General features: G+C 39.4%; 1 protein-coding gene across 1 annotated transcript in view; it reads right to left on the bottom strand.

Annotated features, from left to right (window-relative positions):
- The window catches only part of c6h7orf25 (chromosome 6 C7orf25 homolog), a 28,469-nt gene extending 13,340 nt beyond the window's left edge, over nt 1-15,129 (bottom strand). Inside the window, exon 1 of the mRNA XM_028793055.2 lies at nt 14,996-15,129. The gene's annotated coding sequence lies outside the window, so the exon portion shown is untranslated. The remainder of the gene's footprint in view (nt 1-14,995) is intronic.
- Nucleotides 15,130-19,425: the final 4,296 nt, after the last annotated feature.

Below are 19,425 nucleotides of genomic sequence, written 5' to 3'. Positions count from 1 at the left end.
TCTTCTATGTGCTCTGTGTGTGTGAATCACTACGTGCTTCTTAAACGGGCTTTCTCTTATGCTGACAGGAGACAATACATTACATTCATGATATTACAACTCTCTGAACAATTTAAATACTAAGATGTATAACCTGATTAGCATTTTCATGATGAAAGGAATTAAGCATGTATTAAACATGGGGGCACAGTGGTAGTGATGAGCTGGTGCCCCGTCCAGAGATTGTTCCTGCCTCCCGCAAGATGCTTGCTGGGACATGCGCAACCCTTGATGAAATAATATAAAGCAGAAGTACGGTCTCTTTCAAGCATACCATCCCCCAATTCCTGTCCTTCCTTTTCTTTCTTCACGTAACCAATCGCCACACAATAAGCTCTTCAATATACAGTACAATCCCTCTTAACCGGCCACCTCGGCACTGGACCCATGGTCGGTTGCTATTTTGGCCGGTTAATCCGACGCATACCTATTTTCATGAAGAAAAATATTTCTAAGGTATGTACTGTACCTCTTCGACATTCCTGAAGAAACCATATCCACAAGGCTTCATCCACGATTTCGCACACGGATTTTTTTTTTTCGTACAACGACTAGACAGTGTGGTGTAGCGGGACCACAACTCAAATCAAAAAGGCCACTTTTTAAAAAAATAATCGCCGCACAAGCGGCTTAGCGAGTATGTGTGGCCGATTGGTTCCCGGGATCACAGAGCTGGAGTCACCGGTATTGAAGACGACTGGCCGTCGAAAGGCAGCGGCAGTCATGGAGGCTTTGGGCTGGTTTAGCCCCAGTGTGAGCGCCCTGGCCCCTGTGGAAAGAACCCAAGTCTTGATCCGGATGGAGACCGACGTAGCCAGGGATCGGAGGGCTACCGGACCAGTGTGGAAGGTAGCTGCACCTGCAGGTAGGGTGACTTCCCTGTTGCAAAGCCCGATGGGAGAAGCAGGGGAGCCACCAGATAGAAAGAACAAGGCACCATGGAAAATTCATAAAGCAATATGTAAACGGAAATCACTCTGAAAGTAGAAGCCCTCTCACCTTCCAAGAAAGAAGGAAGTGCATACATATACAGAGGGGCAAAAAAGTAGTCAGCCACCAATTGTGCAAGTTCTCCCACTTAAAAAGATGAGAGAGGCCTGTAATTTTCATCATAGGTATACCTCAACTATGAGAGACAAAATGAGAAAAAAAAAATCCAGAAAATCACATTGTCTGATTTTTGAAGAATTTATTTGCAAATTATGGTGGAAAAAAAAGTATTTGGTCAATAACAAAAGTTCATCACAATACTTTGTTATATACCCTTTGTTGGCAATGACAGAGGTCAAACGTTTTCTGTAAGTCTTCACAAGGTTTTCACACACTGTTGCTGGTATTTTGGCCCATTCCTCCATGCAGATCTCCTCTAGAGCAGTGATGTTTTGGGGCTGTCACTGGGCAACACAGACTTTCTATGGGGTTGAGATCTGGAGACTGGCTAGGCCACTCCAGGACCTTGAAATGCGTCTTACGAAGCCACTCCTTCGTTACCCGGGCGGCGTGTATGGGATCATTGTCATGCTGAAAGACCCAGCCACGTTTCATCTTCAATGCCCTTGCTAATGGAAGGAGGTTTTCACTCAAAATCTGACGATACATGGCCCCATTCATTCTTTCCTTTACACGGATCAGTCGTCCTGGTCCCTTTGCAGAAAAACAGCCCCAAAGCATGATGTTTCCACCCCCATGCTTTACAGTAGGTATGGTGTTCTTTGGATGCTACTCAGCATTCTTTCTCCTCCAAACACGACGAGTAGAGTTTTTACCAAAAAGTTCTATTTTGGTTTCATCTGACCATATGACATTCTCCCAATCCTCTTCTGGATCATCCAAATGCTCTCTAGCAAACTTCAGACGGGCCTACACATGTACTGGCTTATGCAGGGGGACATTTCTGGCACTGCAGGATTTGAGTCCCTGGCGGCGTAGTGTGTTACTGATGGTAGCCTTTGTTACTTTGGTCCCAGCTCTCTGCAGGTCATTCACTAGGTCCTCCTGTGTGGTTCTGGGATTTTTGCTCACCGTTCTTGTGATCATTTTGACCCCACAGGGTGAGATCTTGCGTGGAGCCCCAGATCGAGGGAGATTATCAGTGGTCTTGTATGTCTTCCATTTTCTAATAATTGCTCCCACAGTTGATTTCTTCACACCAAGCTGCTTACCTATTGCAGATTCAGTCTTCCCAGCCTGGTGCAGGTCTGCAATTTTGTTTCTGGTGTCCTTTGACTGCTCTTTGGTCTTGGCCATAGTGGAGTTTGGAGTGTGACTGTTTGAGGTTGTGGACAGGTGTCTTTTATATTGATAATGTGTTCAAACAGGTGCCATTAATACAGGTAACGAGTGGAGGAAAGAGGAGCCTCTTACAGAAGAGGTTACAGGTCTGCAAGAGCCAGAAATCTTGCTTGTTTGTAGGTGACCAAATACTTATTTTCCACCATAATTTGCAAATAAATTCTTTAAAATCAGACAATGTGATTTTCTGGATTTTTTTTCTCATTTTGTCTCTCATAGTTGAGGTATACCTATGATGAAAATTACAGGCCTCTCTCATCTTTTTAAGTGGGAGAACTTGCACAATTGGTGGCTGACTAAATACTTTTTTGCCCCACTGTATAATATAAAGAACAACTCTGGATTAAAAGTGGTTAAAGCGAGGCCAGTTAATAGGGATTGTACTGCAAGTCTGTAAGCTTAGAAGGAACAATGAAATGTCTTCGTACTACATGTTTAATTATTCCATCCATCTATCCATCTACTCCCAGCAAGCATACAGAACGAAACAGAACCAGTCTCTGGACAGAGCGCCAGCTCATCGCTACCACTGTGCCACCATGCCCACATGTTTATTAACAGTATACATTATTTAATGTAATTTACATACTTTAATGCATTTCATCTAAAAAATGATATTAAGAGCTCCGAGAAGATAGCTCTTGGAAATCTAAAGCCAGTCATCAAGCCAGCCATTACAACTGTAGTGCAAGTTTACAGTGAGGTCATTGTAATTCTAAGTACAAACAGTTCTACCGGGAGCACTGGATGGACTGATTGAGTGCATTTATAGCTCTTGGGATGAAGCTGTTTCTGAACATCGGGGTTTGTGCAGGAAAAGCTCTGAAGCAGTTGGTGAATGGGTGAAGTTCAAATAGACTGTGCTCATGGCCGAGGCATCGAGTGCTATAAATGATCTCCAGAGTAGATGCTGTATCCCGATAATCCTCTGCACTCTCGACACAAATCGCCGTAGAGCTTTCTGAACAGCTGCTTTACAGCTGTGATTCCACACTCATATTCAATAGGTTAAAATACTCTGAGTAGTGCACTGAGAGTAACAACGCTAAAACAGCTATGGTATTTGGAATAGTTTGGCCATTCCATGGACCATTACAGTGCATCTGGAAAGTATTCACAGCGCATCACTTTTTCCACATTTTGTTATGTTACAGCCTTATTCCAAAATGGATTCATTTTTTCCTCAGAATTCTACACACAACACCCCATAATGACAACGTGAAAAACGTTTGAGATTTTTGCAAATTTATTAAAAATAAAAAAATTGAGAAAGCACATGTACATAAGTATTCACAGCCTTTACCATGAAGCTCAAAATTGAGCTCAGGTGCATCCTGTTTCCCCTGATCATCCTTGAGATGTTTCTGCAGCTTAATTGGAGTCCACCAGTGGTAAATTTAGTTGATTGGACATGATTTGGAAAGGCACACACCTGTCTATATAAGGTCAAACAGTTGACAGTTCATTTCCGAGCACAAACCAAGCATGAAGTCAAAGGAATTGTCTGTAGACATCCGAGACAGGATTGTCTTGAGGCACAAATCTGGGGAAGGTTACAGAAAAAATTCTGCTGCTTTGAAGGTCCAAATGAGCACAGTGGCCTCCATCATCTGTAAGAGGTTCGAAACCACCAGGACTCTTCCTAGAGCTGGTCGGCCATCTAAACTGAGCGATTGGGGGAGAAGGGCCTTAGTCAGGGAGGTGACTAAGAACCCGATGGTCACTCTGTCAGAACTCCAGAGGTCCTCTATGGAGAGAGGAGAACCTTCCAGAAGGACAACCATCTCTGCAGCAATCCACCAATCAGGCCAGTATGGTAGAGTGGCCAGACAGAAGCCACTCCTTAGTAAAAGGCACATGGCAGCCTGCCTGGAGTTTGCCAAAAGGCACCTGAAGGACTCTCAGACCATGAGAAAGAAAATTCTCTGGTCTGACGAGACAAAGATTGAACTCTTTGGTGTGAATGCCAGGCGTCACGTTTGGAGGAAACCAGGCACCGCTCATCACCAGGCCAATACCATCCCTACAGTGAAGCATGGTGGAGGCAGCATCATGCTGTGGGGATGTTTTTCAGCGGCAGGGACCGCGAGACTAGTCAGGATAAAGGGAAAGATGACTGCAGCAATGTACAGAGACATCCTGGATGAAAACCAGCTCCAGAGCGCTCTTGACCTCAGACTGGGGCGACGGTTCATCTTTCAGCAGGAAAACGACCCTAAGCACACAGCCAAGATATCAAAGGAGTGGCTTCAGGACAACTCTGTGAATGTCCTTGAGTGGCCCAGACAGAGCCCAGACTTGAATCTGATTGAACATCTCTGGAGAGATCTTAAAATGGCTGTGCACCGACGCTTCCCATCCAACCTGATGGAGCTTGAGAGGTGCTGCAAACAGGAATGGGCGAAACTGGCCAAGGATAGGTGTGCCAAGCTTGTGGCATCATATTCAAAAAGACTTGAGGCTGTAATTGCTGCCAAAGGTGCATCAACAAAGTATTGAGCAAAGGCTGTGAATACTTATGTACGTGTGATTTCTCAGTTTTTTATTTTTAATAAATTTGCAAAAACTTCAAGTAAACTTTTTTCACGTCGTCATTATGGGGTGTTGTGTGTAGAATTCTGAGGAAAAAAAATGAATTTAATCCATTTTGGAATAAGGCTGTAACATAAAAATGTGGAAAAAGTGATGCGCTGTGAATACTTTCCGGATACACTGTACATTGTTACAAGCTGATTACATCAGATGCCTTAAATTTATAAACGATATGCAGTTTGTAGTGTATTTGATAAAGCCACATCAGGGATGTGAATCTAGAAAAGAAAGGGAAACCACACAGGAACAGTAGCACTGCTTTGATGCTAGGTGCCGCCAGTTTGCAAAACCAAGTAGAAACTTGTGTAGGTACAGGGTAAGGCTGGTGTGAGAATGTGCGTAGCTTTACACCAAGTTTAGTTTTTATACATCTTGAAGTGAGCGTGGAAACAGTCATACGCAACATTTTTGTGCATATGCACCATTTATACATGAGGCCCCTGGACATCCAATCAAATCAATGAATATACACAAGCCTGGTCTGCAATAGAATTAAAATCTTGCAGTATTTCTTTATACAGTAGAACCTCTGATCACGAACGTTTCTGAACACGTAGAAATTGGGTTACGATCAAAAAGTTTGCCAAAATTTTGCATCTGTCCACGACCACATGCTCTAGTGGCGAACAAAAACACTGGCAGCCAGTTTTCCTATGCGCGTTCATACGCGCCAATGATTTGCTATTCTCCGTTTCCCATTTTCTTTTGTTTGTGTATACAGGGTCTAACAAAGCAACTGATGTTGCAAAAGGAGTTATAATGTTAACCAAGCAGAGGCCTCAAGTGCTGGAAGAGGTGGAAAAACTGTTGCTAATGTGGTTGAACGAGAAGCAACTTGCAGGGAATAGCGTAAGTGAGCCGATCATATGTGAGAAAGCCAGAAAGATTCATGGCAATTTGCTGAAAAAAAATCCCTCTTCGAGTGGCGAAGGTGAGGAATTTAAAGCCAGTAGAGGATGGTACACTGTGCATTCTATGGTATAATTAACTATTTTTGTGCTTAAAAAATATATATTTACATACAGTTTGTACAGTCTGGAATGAATTAATTGTATTTAGATACAATTTTATGGGGAAATTACGTTCGGGTCGCAACCAAATCAGGTCGCATCCAGAGTTTTAGAACAAATTACGGTCGTGACCAGAGGTACCACTGAATTCTCTGCTCTGTGTCCTAGTAAACACAAATAATCGGCAATACACTAATAATCCAATTGCCCTTCATTCACTCAGAATATGGAACCAAAAAATTACCTCACTACTAGCACGTAGACTTATGTTGCTCAACTGGAAGAATCCCAACCCACCACTTTTTAAGTCAGTGGGTAACTGGTGTCCTATACTATCTGAAATAGGAAAAAAATCAAACTCTCACTCAGACGATTCTGTTTAAAATTTTTTTAAATATGGCAGGATCTAATCAATAAAACTTTAGAATAATTTGCTATAATCGAGGGAAAAGAAACCTTTTCCTTGCTTGCTGCCTCAAAGATTTGCTTTGTTGGCTTGCTCTACTCTTTCTTTCTTTTGGGTTGAATTTTGGTTCTATTAAGTTTGATTTGAGCAGAGTGGTGGCTCCGAGGCTAGGGATCTGTGCCGGCAATCGAAGGGTTGCCAGTTTGAAAACCGTAAATACCAGAAGTGACTCTACTCTGTTGGGCAAGGCCCTTAACTTGCAATTGCTTCGTCCTAGGTATGACATTAATTTGCATCCAGCCCTACAACCAGGTCATACAACTTACAGGGAAAACTTGGGGGTTGTTGGCAGAATTGGTACTCCAGCCTCCATAAAAAAACCTCACACTGTTCCAGTGTGGCGATGAGGTGTCACTCACTCGGGTCCTAATCCTAGTCGTTCGTTGTGTGGTGGGTACAGAAACGTGTTATCGGTGCATGTTCCCAATCTCTCTATAAATCTATTATTTATATTATATTGTTAAACAATATTATCGATATCTATATATTATTTGCTTTTAATTAATAAAAATAAAGTTTAAGCAAAGTTTCTGTGTCAGCTTCAAATGTATAAAGTATAGTTAAATAATAGTGAATATTACATGATAATGTTTTAAAATAAGTGAATACCGCATACAAGGTAAGGTTTGCAATGGTGTGCAAATGGAAGGACAGAAATCTGCGATGCCCACTGAAGGATTTCAAAATTAATCTAATGTTACAATATCACCTTTTTAAATACGAATTTAAGAAAGGACTCATAATGGACATTCTTAAGCATGTACTTCTCTTTAAATGATTATATAGCAGTTGTAGAAGGGTTTTTTTTTCCTATTACAAATCTATGACTTCAGTAGCAACTTAAAAGTAAACTTTGTTGCTGATGAGAATTATGAAGGCCTTGTTGTTTCCTTTATAAACTATGTTCAATTGGTCTTACTGTCTTAAATGCTGTTTGCACCAATTTACACATTTATTTCATGAGTATGAAAAACTTTCTCTTCTTCCTACCTCTGATAATAAGACCTCTTGGAGCCCAATCTAACTAATTAAGCCACAGTCTTGATGTGTGAATACTCCTTTCACCTCAGTGACTCCAAAAAAAGACTAGTTCTTAATGCATCATGTATCTTATATTACCATAAAACCAACATTTCAAGAATCTTAGAAATGTCCATGCTTAAAATCACTGTAAAAGATGAATTCATTGACTCTGTCCTCCAAGTTTAACATTTAAAAGATTTACACAACCTAACCTGAAGAATGGAATCTTTTCTTCACAAAATATACTTTAAAAAAGTGAAATAGCTTGCCACGGATATAAAGTTGTATTGACACCTTTAGGTACACCTGGTGAAATGGCATATTTAAACAGTGACTGTGACAAGTGAAAACATTTGGGTACCCTGCTTTTTATTAACATTTTAAGCCCTCAAAATCTGATTCACTCATTAGGTTTTTAATTAAGGCCATGTGAATACAGTTTCAAATTTAACTACATATTCTAGCAATTCTAACCTCTCAAGAAACTGAATCTCCTGTCATCCATGGGCAACTGAGAACAGGCTTGAAAATAGAGATAATTGACTCTACAATCAAAGAAAAGCTGTCAGAGGTATCTAAAAATGCTTACATCTTATCAAAAACATCACCATGAAATTGAAGTTAAGGAAAGCTGTCAAGTTAAGACAAACTCTGGAAGGCTCAACAAAATTTCTTATCAACTGGTTAGACATGAAAAGTAAAATTCACTTATCACTTCAAAGGAGTAAAGAAAGCTTTGGCTGACACAGGGGTAATGGACAACAGGTCCATAATATATCCTTAAAAATAGGCTTTGCAAAGAAAAATGTATACAGGCAGTCCCCGGGTTACGTATGAGATAGTGACTGTAGGTTTGTTCTTAAGTTGAATTTGTATGTAAGTCGGAACAGGTACATTATTTTAATAAATGCCATTTTTGACCGACTGTAACCAAGTGTTCTTCCAATGACTGATGGAGTTTCACCTCTCCCTGAACTTATTATTTCTACTTTATTTTCCATGGTGATGTTTTTTCTCTTCTTTACTGTATCACCAGCACTTGCATCAGATTTGTATTTCAGAGACATTGTTGAAGAGTGAAGACAAAAGGTTAAGATGAGCCCTTCCGCACAGCACTGTACACGCTATCACAGCAGGAAGGCACCCCTCGTCAGCACGTCTGGTGTACTGACGAGAGACAACTTTCTGCTATGTACGTAACAGTACAAGCAGTCTTGCTATTGAGAATGAATGGGGCGGCCCACCTGCCCACCACACAGTCACCTCCACTTGCATACAGTATGCTGCCTGCAGCATCCACCCACCAAGAACGAACAGGTTGCGGCCAAAGGCAGGTAGTGAATCGCTGACCACCGCCCCCATTCAACAGGCAGCCACCCGAGGCACACTACAATGCTGACCCCCGCCGACCCATTCACCCTCAATGGCCTTCGTTTAGTCACAACCGGGTCACTGCTTGCAGCATCACCAGCCGCCCACCAAGAACAAACAAAGCAGCCATTCAAGGGACACTGCAAGACTGTGTGGTGGGTGGGCAGTGAAACGCCCCATCAAGCCTCCGTCCTGCACACGAGCGGTAGCTGTGGCCCCAGTGACTATGAACCTCGGGTCACCACTTGCCACGCACCCAGCCGCCCACTGAAAATGAATGGAGTGCGGCCCCCACCGTCCCATTCATCAACCGGAGCTGCCCAAGGGACACTACACTGCGCGAGCAGCGAAATCGCCCCCCCCCCCCCCCCCCGCCTCTGTCCAGCCACCGCTTGCAGCGTCCCCAGGCCAAAGATGATGGAGCGGGCAGTTACTGAGGAGCCTGCGTCGCATCCCCCAGACAGATAAAGGGGCAACTGCGGCCCCGTTCGTAAGTTGTATGTCAGATGTCCATAACTTGGGGACTATCTGTAATATGTGCAAAACACAACTTGCATACATCAAAAACTTCTGGAACCTAGTGCTAAGGACTCTTAGAACAAAAATCATACATTCTGCAACAAAAAGGGACAGCAAAAATACATTAGTAGAAAAGCAGAAGCAGCAAGTGAAAAAACCACTGCCAATCAGTACACACATTGGTGAATTTCTAATGATTTGCAGTCATTAATTTCAGTAAATATTGTGGGGATAAAAAGAAAAGTTAATTCAACAAAATTTTAACAACTCCTTAAAGAAGATGTCCTGGGGTCAGTTAAAAAACTAAAGGTGAAATGTTAGTAATTCAAAAATGACAAAACTCCAAATAATACCTTAAAATCAACCATGAAGTACTTATATGAAGAAAAAAAAAATCAAAGGTTTAGTAGTGACCTTCACAGTCCTCAGAATTAAATATTATTGGATTTTTGAAACTCTTAAACAAGAAGACTCAAGAATATTCTTGGGCCAAAACAGCTGCGCAAGAAACACTGTAGAAAAAGTCCAAAAGCAAGAAAAGAATACAATTAATTTGGCTGCAGAAAACATTGGAAGCTGTGATTTCTGGGGGAAAAAAAAGCTAATACTAAGAATCGATATATACAATCATTTTACAATGTATTCCATGCAGCAGTTGTGTTAACTTCTTTCCACACAAGAAACTCTGGGATGCATTCAGTTTGACCAGGAGGCCCAAAGAATTTCATAATCCTATAGAATCAAGCTATACTTTATATAACAATATAAACTTTGAACTTCAGTAAATATTAAACACAAATTCAGAAATTAAACAAGGTTTTAATACAAAATGAATTGATTTTTTTTTAAAAACTCCCTACTATAATAAACTAACCAATCTGAGGAGTTTATCCTTTGTGGTTTTGCTCACTTCTAGATCACTGTCACGGATAAGCAGAGGTGTAAAATAAAGTACAACTACATTATTACTTTACTTAAGTACAGTAGAACCTCTGGTCACAAAGGTTTCCGAACACGTACAAATCGGGTTACGATTTTGCATCTGTTCACGGCCACACGCTCTGGTGGCGAACAAAAACACTGGCGGCCAGTTTCACTACACGCGCTCGTATACGACAATGATTTGCCATTCTCAGTTTACCATTTTCTTTTTTTCCATATACAGGGTCTAACAAAACAGCTGATGTTGCAAAAGGAGTTATAATGTTAACCAAGCAGAGGCCTCAAGTGCTGGAAGAGGTGGAAAAACTGTTGCTAGTGTGGTTGAACGAAAAGCAACTTGCAGGGGCCAGCGAGCCGATCATATGCGCGAAAGTCAGGAAGATTCATGGCGATTTGCTGAAAAAAAAATCCTTCGAGTGGCGAAGGTGTGGAATTTAAAGCCAGTAGAGGATGGTTTGAAATGTTTCGCAAAAGAAGTGGCATTTCATTTTTTTCCCCTGTGCTTAAAACTCATAAAAAAAAGTGTTTACAGCGAGCGGTTCGTAAGGGTCTAATTTTTACAATGTTAGTTTTCAGATGGTACAGACATAGGCAGTCGTCAGATTCCTACGAACCTCACGCTGTGATAACTTTCAAGTTACCAGAAAATTACCAGCCAGGTCTGTGTCTACGATGACAGCAGCATATCTTCAATTTAAAAATTCATTTAAGATTAACAGTAACAAGCCAGAAGCCGCATTTTAACGTTATCATTAATTATAAAATAAATATATTGGTTAATAATCTTAAAGAAGGAGAAAGTTGTCCTATAAAAAAAAGACAGAGAAAAACTGCACCTGTATAAGAGGGCTGCTTGCTGCAATATGCCAGTCAGCCCCATTGTCATAATTTGATATTCACAAGTTTTCTTTTCTTCAAATTATGGTGGCTATTGTTAAAGGATAAAATCGTACAGTGGAACCTCAGTTCACGAACGTCTCGGTACACGTACAAATCGGTTTACGACCAAAAAGTTCGCCAAACTTTTGCCTCGGTTCACGACCACACACTCTGTATACGGTTTGTACATGTTCAGTCTCTCCCTGTGCATTTCCAGTACAGCGAGCAAGAGAGAGAGCGAGACAGCGAAACAGCATGACACACACACACACAGGCAGGACGAGAGAGAGAGAGAGCGCCGCGCACACACACAAGCAGCGGGACAGAGAGCTGCACACACACACAGGCAGTGGACGCGCACACACACAGGCAGCACGAGAAAGACACTCATACACACAAGCAGTGCGAGAGAGAGACAGACACACACACACAGGCAGCGCGCGAGAGAGAGAGAGCTGGACGCATAAGGTAGGAAGGCAGTTAAAGAATGCACTGGGCTTGATTTTGTTTTCATTTCTGTTTACAGCAATCGGTTCATAGCGTGCATTGTTGCAATGTTACTTTTCTTGGTGGTTTATTAAATTACGGATTTTTTCAAATGTTCATTTTTTTCCCCTGTGCTTAAAACTCATAAAAAAAAAGTATTTTTAGCCAGCGGTTGGTAGTGCTATAGCGCGAACTATTGCAGTGTTAGTTTTCTCTGTTGTTCAAGGTTTTCTCAGTGTTATTCAATGTTTTTACATTAGTTTACTATTACACTGTGCATTCTATAGTATAATTAACTATTTTTGTGCTTAAAAAAATATATATATTTACATAAAGTTCATACGGTCTGGAACAGATTAATTGTATTTACATACAATCTTATGGGGAAATTACGTTCGGGTTGCGTCCAGAGTTTTGGAACGACTTATGGTTGTGACCAGAGGTACCACAGTACATTTTTCAGATATTATACTTTGAGTAAATGTTTTTCATTTAGGGCTCATTTTGCTTGTACCCCATTACATTTTTAGGTCAAATAACATACTTTTTACTTCATTACATTTTTCATTAAGTCCTCGTTACTCATTACACAGACAAAATTATTATAACTTCCTAAAAGAGACCTATCAAGGGTGTTGTCAACTTAATTTATGGTTCAGCGTTGCTCAGACAAAACCAATCGATTGCCGTATATCATTTAAAAAAAAAAAAAAAAAAAAAAAAAAAAAAGCTCCTTACACTACTTATAGGTTGTTCCTATGCTTCATGCTAACTGTTTAGAAATGGAAACCAAATGTGCACTTTCCTCATGGTTGTATTTGAAAAAAAGCAGTAAACAAAATTATTCTTTCAAGAATTAGCCTTTCATTTTAAAGAAGCATGCTTAAGTTTTTTTTTTCCTTTTCTTAAAGCTATCATATACAGGGCCACTTAAGTTCAAAAAGCACTGTCTTTTAATTTTTCCGCAAACAATATTATATGAGTACAAGCAATATATTATATGAAAAATATCCATATGTTGTACAAACAAGATATTTTGATGGATTTTTAACAAGCCCAATTATTGAAACACTAGAGTGAGTACAGCCATAAAAGTCGCAGATTAACTGGAGAACACAGACACAAGGTTCCAGCAAGATCTCCAGGCCTGCAAGGGATGAAGGGAGTGATGCCAAGGTCTTGCTGTCCCTTGTTATGAGAGAGCTAATAAAAAAAAAATTAAAAAATGGGCACCAGCTTTCCTCCAAACAGAGAAGAATTTCTGTTGCTACCTTATGGAACCTGAGCTCAGGAAAAGCTTACAAAACACTACCCTACTGGCCAGAATCTACTAGAGCCACAATGACTAAAACGTTTTGTGGGCATTAGTGAACTGTGTAGTGATACACAGTATATTTTATCACAATAAACCATTGGACTATTACTAACACATTATTCAGTCTTCTACTGAATTGCAAAGTGTGTGACTTTTGTTTTCTCTCTGCTGTCCTTGTTATTAGTATTTTATGCAATTTAGAAGAATTTAGACTCTCAGATTTGTAATTGCCATTTTGTTATGTTGTATTGTAGTTGAATTACTGGAGTGTTGGTGCAAGTTGGTGTAATGCTTATGTGTTTCAGAAAATGTTATTCTGTAGAATTTAAAAAGTGCATTAAAATATGAATATATATTATGAGACAGCCAACTGGTATACATCTGGTTAGATTGGAGAGTTAACTATATGCCTCGAGATTAATTCTACAGTTTACACGAGTACTCAATCGGGTAATTTAAAGATAAAATCAGATATCAAACTGAGCAAACAAAACCAAAGCTTTCTTAAGGGAAATCTTGTTAAAGACAAACAATAATACTGAAATTGTTGTACTACTATTTAATGAAATGATTGCTCTTCTAAAAACCACCTATACTGAGGGTGAAGTATAATAAAAACCAATCAGTTTTGAGTTTCACTTATTTTTATATTGCGTTCTCGTTGGAGCAGGGGTGCCTCATTCACTGCTGCTCTGAATCCCAACAGGGGAGGCACAACGCAACTCATATTCACACTAGTACCATGCTGCAGGTCATCACCGTGACACTGACTTCAGTTATGTACTGATCAATGGCTCGACTGCATTGGCAGGATACATTATTCTGTACTGCATTTACATAGCAAAAACACTGTGTGAGTGTTGCTTTTAAAAAAAATAAATGTGTTCACTAGACAAAGACTTGCACCTTTTCATTATCAAATGTACTTTTTGTACTTGAGTACTTTTGAAAGAAAATACTTTATCTCTTTTCATTTATTTTTTTTAAAGTGAAACACTTCTTACTGTCATAAAAGTAAAAGTATCTAATACGTTTTCAAAATAAACCAAGCAATGTTAAGAACTTTCCTGTTTGTGCATACTAAAGTCTCATACTTTCCATTACAGATAAAAAAAGACTTTGAAACCATCACAAAAGTTATACTTGCCAAACAAAAAGCTATGATTGTGGAGCTAAAATATTACAGATCAATTATGTTATTATGTGAAATCAAATGCACAAATCATATACTGAAAAAGATAATAAAATAATAATGCTCTGCTGTTGGCTCAAATGTGCACACAAAAAGCTGTAAAGCAAAATCTGCTGCAGTGATTTTAAAGCACTGATGAATTTTACCGTTTTAGCGTACCGATAATTTCAAGTTTAACTTGGACTAAGTAACTGGTTTTCGAGTTACTGTTAACAGGCTCTTTAAACTGTCAATACCTCAAACACTGTGAAATTGTTTAATTACTACATATAACGTTATACTTCGTACTACAGTTTTTATTCCGAATTGCTCATTAGTATATTTATAATGTCAACTGCGGAAAAAAAAAAAAAAAAGTCGGGCAAAATGTACGGATACAACCCGAAAGCATCTACAACTGGGATTTCCAATCGTGATGCAGGACATCAGCTTATTTCTCAGCAGTAATGGTTTATTATATACATTTTATTAAATTAAAATGGGAAGATTCCATAATCCCTCACGAATGCCACGCGCAAACAAGGAGACCCGTCATTATACTGTGGAAGTAACCCTGGTCCGTTCATATTGGCGACAATAGTAACCACCGTGCCACCCTACAGCCCATAGACTTTCAAAACATTAAGTTAACTCTATTAAACAAGGCCTGTTCTCTACTTGCATTAAACTTTGTTCCGATTATATAATGAAATATATACGTTATGAACTTTAAAAGTAAACCGGCTGTCATTCCAGTTACCATACGGACAGATAAAGCGTATGTACTCTTGAATAACATACTGAAAGTGACAAAGACTTTTTTCAAGGGACTAAAATGCTACAATATTTACTAAATGGCACTTAATGTTGCAACAACCGCACGTACTTACGTCTTTTGCCGTGTATGAATTACACACTAAATACTTTCCAGCTAATTCAAACAGGAGCAGACTAAGGCCATCTCGTCTTCTAACATAACAAATATATAGAGGGCTTTCGTGGCACGGAAGGGGGGAAGTACTTCCGGTTGTATAATAACCTCCGCTTTACTCCCGTTCATTTTACTGTTATATAAGATATTAATCACTAAGTGTTACACTCGTATATATAGAAAATATTCCAGCACTGACATTAAATTAATATTGAAGCGTTTTGCACTATAAATTTAAATTGACATTGTAGTTTAAGCTAATATTTAAATTAAATTATCAAATGGCCCTCCCCTACAGCTACAATTTCTTTCTCCAGTACGCTCTGTGCCTGCTTGCAGATTAGTTTTTGTATAGGCATGCGAAGCCCTGCACATTTGCAGACCTGCTCAGTTGCTGCCCGATCTGCACTGCCTACATTTTGTTACACACTTTCAACCCCCAGGCCCGGTTTATTGTTTCACCGATTGATTAAGAATAATCATATCGTTTATTCGTTTCCATAGCTACAGTGTGGCAGGACTGCATAAACAAAATGTGTGTGATTGCACAATAGGCAATGTTAACTGACTGCTGAGGCGCCGTATCGTGTGAAGGAATTTATCCATCCATCCATCCATTTTCCAACCCGCTGAATCCGAACACAGGGTCACGGGGGTCTGCTGGAGTCAATCCCAGCCAACACAGGGCACAAGGCAGGAAACAATCCTGGGCAGGGTGCCAACCCACCGCAGGACACACACAAACACACCCACACACCAAGCACACACTAGGGCCAATTTAAAATCGCCAATCCACCTAACCTGCATGTCTTTTGGACAGTGGGAGGAAACCGGAGCGCCCGGAGGAAACCCACGCAGACACGGGGAGAACATGCAAACTCCACGCAGGGAGGACCCAGGAATCGAACCCAGGTCCCCAGATCTCCCAACTGCGAGGCAGCAGCGCTACCCACTGCGCCACCGTGCCGCCGTGAAGGAATTTAGAAAGGACGAAACTGCGATAGTAGTAACTATAGTTTAATCAACTGTCTGAAAGTAATATCGACAGTTATTAATTGACAATATGTTCAAGTTTTGTAAGAGCTGTATATATTAAAGGTAGAGGTAAGTGGTAGTTTTTCTGTTAATTTCTGTAACATGCAGGTATTTTGTTATTAGCGATTATGATTTATTTATGGGCTGTATTTCCCTAGAAGATATTAAAAGAGAAAAAGTTTGAATTAGCATAAACCGCCCTAATTTAGGCTATCATAAGAAATACTATTATTTACTTCTTGAGGTAGAAGTACATAATAAACAAGAACAGTTGTGTCAAATATTTGACATTTTAAAATGTAGGCCTTAATTTAAAAGACTAAATATTCTAGATTGTAATAGAAAATTGTCACTTTTCACCAGATGTAGGTCCACAGGGATCAAAAATCAAAGATAACATAATATTCGTAATCACTGACCTTGAAGTAGTCTAAAATGATACCCCACATGCTTATATTTGAAATGTGTCCATTTTAACCTTCTGGGAGTGGCTCTTAAAGGGCTAGGACTGCCATATTCTGTATGATTGCTGATCAATCTTGAAATAGAATAAAATGACACTATTTATGCCTATATTACCAATCCCCATTTTTTCAAAGTTTTATGAAAGGGCTGCATGAGGTAAAAGATCATACGGTCTGATGAGACAAAAATTGAACTCTTTTGATAGAACTGCAAACACCCATGTCTTCTGAAAACCAGGCTCTGCTCATCACCTGCCTAATATCATCCCTACAGTGAAGTATGCTGCTGGCAGCATCATGCTGTGGGGATGTGTCTTAGTGTCAGGGGCTGGAAGACTGGTCAGAATTGAGGCGAGGATAATGCAACCAAATAGAGAGAAGTTCTTGAAGAAAATCTTCTCCAGAGTGCAAGTGAACTCAGACTGGGATGCTGGTTTACCTTTCAGTTCAACAATGAACCAAAGCTTACAGCCAAGACAACTCAAGAGTGGCTTTGGGACATGTTCTTGAGTGGTCCAGGCAAAGCCTAGACTTAAACTACATAGAGCATCTGTGGAGAGACCTGAAGATGGGAGTTTACAGATGCTTTCCATTGAGTCTAACAGAGCTTAAGAGGATCTGACAGGAAGAATGGGATAAACTTCTCAGATTCAGGTGTGCAAGCTAGTAGACACCCTAGAAGTTTTGAATGTGTAATTGCTGACCAAAGAGTCTTATACAAGGTACTGAATTAATGGTCTGAATACTTAATAAATTTGCAAACCTTTCTGAAAATATGTTTTCACTTTGTTCTTTTGGGTTATTGAGTGTAGATTGATGGGGTAAATGGCAAATGTGTTCATTTATAATCAGTTCTACAACACAATAAAATGTGCAGAAAGTAAAGGGGTCTGAATATTTTCTAAATTCACTGTAAGTAAAACTATGAATGTTCAATGGAAGGCTTGAAAGCCAGTCATAGGTTTTTATAAACTGGGATTCAACCGAGTTTACCAGATTTTATTTAGTTCTAGTTGTCCCTCTGTGCTGTTATACATTGACCTCATTCTTTCTTTTAATACTTTTAACCATAAGATGGTACTAAAATAGTTAAAGAATTATGCAGGACTGATCCTGATATGTTATGTTTCTCGAGGTGCATGTTGGAAGTAATCTTGGAAGAGAATCACAATGTAGCCTTTCTCTCATGGCATCTTTTAAGGTTCACAAAACCTCCTCTAACCAGGGATGTGAATGGGTCTGAGTATTTTCTGAATACTCAGACCCCTCTATCAAGTTAAAATTGTTTCTTGTGAGATCACTTGGACATCCCAACAAGCCTGACACTTTCCTAAACATTGGTGTTCTGTGAGTAACTTTGCATGACCTTTAAATCCCAGGTCTACTCTAGTAAAAAAAAAAAACAAAAAAAAAACAAATGTATAAAACATTGCTGGAGTCCAACTATACTTCTCCAATGTGGATATTATATAAAGGTTTAGTATGTCTAACTGGGCAGCACTTAGACAACAGGTCTAGAATGAAGACTGTAAGAATCATGACCAGAAACAAATGTTCTGACACTCATTTGTCTAGTCTACCTTGGCTAGTTCTAAAACTGTGCATCTTTTAGAAATCACTAATTTCAATTTGTATCTTTTTTTCTTGGTCTGTTTGTGAGGTTCCATCCTTTTTAAAATTTAAATCCAAATTGAACACCCACTTGTCTTTATAGTTGCTCTCTCTTGATTTATAAGTTTCAACAAGCCCTGCTGGGACTGTGAACATTTAAAGAGGACTTCTTCATTGTAGTTTTATATTACATATAGGCTGACCAAAAGTCCCACTTTAATGCATTTAGTCCAATTTTTCCTGTTTTAAAATGGGTGACACTCCAAAGGGAAACCCTCACCCCCACCTACCAGCTCTTTAATCTATTCTGTGTCCATCTAATTTGCTGAAATAATGAGTTGTGTCCAGTTTTGGAACAATGAAAATCCAGTCAGCATAATTAGATGTGTTTTTGTAAAACTTCTTTTGATACTTGATGTTAAAAATAAAAAAAAATACAATATAATAGTGATTTCCCTTAAAAGATCCATTGTGGTGTGGCACAGTAGGCATGCCCCTCACAGGCTTTTTAACTGCAAAATGTCCTTCTGCCAGTACATGGTGGTAGGGAACCAGCACTAAATCAAGTACATTCCATCTTTTTGGTAGTTTAGGACAGAATGGGGCAGTGTTGAGTGCAGAAATGTGGAGTAAGCCTAACAACTAAACAATCTAGCAAACTTGAAAATCTTACTGAACACCTCACATTGTTCTGCACATGTGAATTGTTGTTCTTCAGGTCTACAGAAGACTGTGCTCATTGCTGAATCACTGCTGTATCTGCACATAAACATTATGCATTAGTTCATCATCATCATTATTATTATTAGTGAAAATAAAAAGTACCTAAACTTATTAGTGTGTACCATGTTGTTCCATATTCCATGCACCAGAAAAAATACTTAAAGTTTTAAATAATACAGCATGATGTGATGCAAGTAACTTGGAGACACAGCTTCTACAATATAGTCTTATGTGTACCCACTCCCTGAACATGCCATTTAGAATCTTTACCATTTAGAATGTACAGCATTAATGGCCATGTACATACACTTCATTTGTAGAAGGTATTTATATTAATTGTACCTGAGTGAAGGTATCATACTTTATGTTGTTTTTTTTTTTTTTTTATTTCAAAACAGTGCGTGAGTAGCATGAATGTGAATGAAACACACACACACATACGCACAACTGACTTTTCTTTTTAATACTTATGTACTGTGTATATTTGGTTAGAGTGACATTCAAACAAAGTGCCTTATTTATTTGTCTCCAAAGAGGATTATGGGGTGATTAGGAT

Source organism: Erpetoichthys calabaricus, chromosome 6, assembly GCF_900747795.2.
Source record: "Erpetoichthys calabaricus chromosome 6, fErpCal1.3, whole genome shotgun sequence".
NCBI classification, from domain to species: domain Eukaryota; kingdom Metazoa; phylum Chordata; class Cladistia; order Polypteriformes; family Polypteridae; genus Erpetoichthys; species Erpetoichthys calabaricus.
This window is presented reverse-complemented; position numbering and strand designations above follow the sequence as displayed.